This window comes from Tupaia chinensis, unplaced genomic scaffold (assembly GCF_000334495.1).
Source record: "Tupaia chinensis unplaced genomic scaffold, TupChi_1.0 Scaffold000619_1, whole genome shotgun sequence".
Classification (NCBI taxonomy): domain Eukaryota; kingdom Metazoa; phylum Chordata; class Mammalia; order Scandentia; family Tupaiidae; genus Tupaia; species Tupaia belangeri.
Window position 1 is genome coordinate 1,155,841 of NW_006160139.1, and position 4,375 is coordinate 1,160,215.

The 4,375-nt window shown below is 39.3% G+C and overlaps 1 pseudogene; it reads left to right on the forward strand.

Annotated features, from left to right (window-relative positions):
- The window catches only part of LOC114009761 (leucine-rich repeat and coiled-coil domain-containing protein 1-like), a 23,576-nt pseudogene extending 20,123 nt beyond the window's left edge, over positions 1–3,453 (forward strand).
- The last annotated feature ends 922 nt before the right edge of the window (positions 3,454–4,375 follow it).

Consider the following 4,375-nt stretch of genomic DNA (forward strand, 5'->3'; position numbering starts at 1 on the left):
CTACAGTGCCCCCTGTCCTTCTAGCTCTGGGCCTGGGAGGTGAGGTTGGAAGAAGGGGGCTGCTGCTCAGGGCTGCTCAGCCCTAACTCTGGTCCCTAAATGGGCAGAACACCTCAGATATCAGTAGTTAACATTTAGTGAATATTTATAGCTAAGCATTATTCTAGGTATTTTACATGGGAATCTCTCTATTTATTACTTGCAAAAACCCTATGAAATGGTACTATTATCAGTCCCATTTTGTGGATGAGGTAAATGAGACCCAGAGAAGTTAAGCACTTCTTTTCTAAAGTTCTAGAGCTAATAAATCTGATGGCTGGATCTGACTTCAGAACCGATCACTTTATCATTTCACCACACTGCAATGATCACAAGAACCAATGTTGTTGTAGCCCTCCTGTATGTAACTTCCTCTATTATACTGAGGTAGGGGACCGGGACCATAAACATATGTTAGGAGATAGGCCCGAAATGGAATCATGAAATGGCCAGGTTTGAAGATGGAGACAAAGCAGCTCAGCTCCTAGCTCAGAGAGACCTCTGGCAGTGGTGACTCAGTGATGACCTAGACTTAAATCAAAGGCTTTTTCTAGGCCCTGCCACATTCCAGGAAGAAGACAAGATAATGGTTTTTATAGCCCAAGGCTTCTAGACTAAGAATCTCCTCACCTTGGTACCCACTCCAAAATTAGGGGAATAATTGGACCCATCCCACATGTGCCCCATTAGCCTCTCCTAGAACAAACCTGAACAAGGCCCCTCAAACCCAGATAAAAACCCCTTGCCTCAGTTCCTCCTCAGCAACCCATTTTACAGCACCCATTTTCTCTTGGGAAATTATTTTCCTTCAATTAAACTCCCAGTTTTGATACACCTACTCTGTGTCCGCATCTTGAATTCTTCCTGAGCATGGGACAAGAAAACATCTGATTGTGAGTGAGAGCCCTGTGCTCCCGTGTTCCTGTGTCAATACTATTTCAGGAGTAAAAAAAAGTTACTAGTAGACTACCTGGGAATGATTACTTTACCCACACTAGCCTGAATGCGACAAGCTAATACATGAGAAACAAAAGTCAATGTTCTTAGTATATCTTTTTTTTTTTTTTTTGCATTCTGAATTCTCCTTCTTTAAAAATTTCCTTCTTGGAACTTCCACACTCCAAGGAGGCATGTTCTATGCACTCAGAACCTCTCAGAACCAGTACCAGTTAAAACCCTGCTCCCCTTTGCAGGTGCCATGGAGACGGTGGTGGAGGCAGGCAGAAGTCAGGAATGAAGGTATCGACAGCAGCTGTGGGTATATGTGCTTCATGGACAAGGGCCTTCACAGGACTTGAAGCATTAATTAATCTGACTTGACTAAATTTATCTGATAACTACAAAAATGATCTTGGTGTTGTAATCATAAAACTAAAAAGCCTTACCTTAAAGAATTATATGTGAGTGCATCTTTAGTGAGCTGTAACATATGACAGGAATCAGAAGTGCAGAAGGCTGAAATTATTAAAGCAGACAAAAATGGCTCAGAAGACAACACTTACTGGTCTCTTGTTAAACAGTTAGACTGAGAGAGAGAGAAAAGACGTGGAAAGCTGAATAAGCTGAAAACTTATGGATTATGCTGATGAACTGCATAAACAAATAAGTGAAAGCAAGATGCTCATAAGCTTGACTCTACTTATAGGCTAAAGAAAATTATTCTTAAATAGAGAAGTTTTGGGACCAGCAGATGGTATAATGGCTATGTTGCTGGACTCCCATGTAGTCAATCATGGTTCAAGTCTTGGACCCAGTGGCTTAAAACTCATACCAGGCACATGTGCATGTGTGCCTAAGATCCCGGGGTGAGAATGGTGATTCCTTGCTATTGGCTTCTCTGTCTCTCTGGTGAGCACACGTGCCCTATAGCAAAAATCTCTCTAAAAAAGAAAGAGAAGTTTCAAATACAGCTTGAAATTATAGTTCATAAACTTCAAAATGAAATTAAAAAACTTAACTATTGAATTAATTAAAGCAAGAGATTAACAAGAGGATCACCTTAGACGCTTAAGAAGTCTGAAAAGGGTCCAGCAGATGGTGTAATGGTTACATCGCTGGACTCCCACACGGCCAACTGCAGTTTGAGTACTAGACCCAGAGACTTGAAACTCCTGTGGGTGTGTGTGCATGTATGTCCAAAATCCTGAGAAGAGAAGAGATTGTGGTGTGGCCAACCCCTGGAAGGTGATTTCTCACTTTCTGTCTCTCTGGGAAACATATGCACCATGTAGCAAAAATCTCTCTTAAAAAAGAAGGAAAAAAAAAAAAAAGCCTGGAGAAAGCACTAGAAAAAATGGAGAGACAAAAAAGGCAGGACCAGACAGCACAGATAAGACTTATCCAAGGGGTAGAGCTCAAAGCCTCAGCTACTTAGGACTTGCCTTCATCAAGAAGAGGAACAACTTCATGAACTTTTTGCATCGAAAGACCAGGAAAACAGGAAAGAATGTGAAATAAGAGTTGCTTTTTTTTTTTTTTTTTTGCAATGCAGAGTTCCAAGATGCCTTAACTAAGGAAAAAAACAAAGAAGAAAGAAAGCATAAGGAAGAAATAAAAGGATACCAAGAGAAAAGGGAGGTTTTTTTTTTTTTTTTTTTTGAGACATTTTTTCTATAAGGTGCATGTGCTCATCGGAGAGGTAGAGAAAAATAGAGACAGAAAGCAAGAAATCACTCCCTAAGGGGTTGGTCATGCCACAATCCCTTGTCCTCTATTCTCTTCTCAGGATTTTGGGCATGCACACACACAAACCAAACATCAGTTTCAAATCGCTAGGTTCAGGACTCGAACCACAGTCGACCATTTGAGAGTCCGGCACCTCAGCCACTACAATAGCTACTAGCCTGGAAAAGCGATATATTAGACAAACAATATATGGGTTTATAAAATTAATTTTATATTGCCCTAGGGATTGAAGATTTTAAAAATGTTAAAGATGGCTTTCAAAATGTTGCAACTGAGTTAGCAAAGAGTGAACATGCTCTTGTGTGGGCTCAATAAAAAATAAAAAAAGAGTCTTCCTTTTTAATTAAAGTTCTTACCTGTTTGGTGAATGAATAAAAATAACTCAAAGAAGTTTCCAAATGGAAGCAGCAGCAAATTTTCAGAATCAAATCAACAGTCTTGAAATTTTGATTGAACATGAGAAGCAGAAGAGTAAACAGGACTTCTCAAGCAAGAAAAAGTACAGCTTATGTCTGAGCTAGCAGCCAAGGAATCACTATTTTTTCGTTTAAGGGCAGAAAGAAAGTATGGGGACATGAACTGGCACAACCTGGATCTTCTCTAGGCCTAAACTGTGGAAAACTAGAAACCCAAATTGAAAGTTTATATAGAGAGAATCAATCTCTTCAAAAGGCAATTGAAAATGATAGTGATGCATTAGGAATGAAGAGTGGGGGAACCATCAGTTAGCATAATGGCTATGTCGCTGGACTCCCACATAGTCGACCGTGGTTCACGTCCCAGACCCAGTGGCTTAAAACTCACGCCGGGCGCCTGTGCATGCGTGCCCAGGATCCCGAGAGGAGAATAGAGGAGAAGGGATTGAGGCGTGACCATCCCCCCTGGGGGGTGGTTTCTCGCTTTCTGTCTCTATGTCTCTGTCTGTCTGGTAAGCGCACGTGCCCTATAGCAAAAACATCTCCAAAAAAAAAGAAAAAAAATTTGTAAATTGATTTTTTTCTCAAAGATATTAAATTGGGCAATATTGAATACAAAATAGTAAAACTTAACCAAGGACAGCAATAAAAATGTGCCCACTCTTGTTTATTTTCAAGTTCAGGTGATTTTTCTGACAATTCATATTAGAATACAGAAGTAGAGTATCGTGTCTAGCCAGCTCAATACAGCTACAATGAAATAAAATAAAATAATAAAATAAAAAAAGAGAATTAAAAAAATCCCCAAACTAAGCAGAAACTTCATTGAAAAGCTTAAAACTTCTTAATAGGTGTTTTCTAATGATTAATAAAAAGGAAAAGAGGAAGAAAATCTCAGTTCTGTATTTTTATTTAGCATAAACTGTAACAGCTAATGGGACTCACTTTATAAGCTAAGTGCTCAAATTTAAAGATAAGTGGTTGGGATGAGAAGATGGTGGACCCGTTACATTGTTGGATTCACATAGTTGATGTGGTTCGATTCCAGACCTGGTGACTTAAAACTCAAGCCTGCACATGTTTTGGTGAAGAACTAATATTTATTGATTGTCCTTTAAAAAAATTCTTTTTCTTCTTTTTATCTTTCTTTTCTCCCTGCCTCCTTCTCTCTTCTTCCTTTCTTTCTTTCTTTCTTTCTTCTTCCCATCTTTATTTCTTTCTCCTTCCTTCCTCTT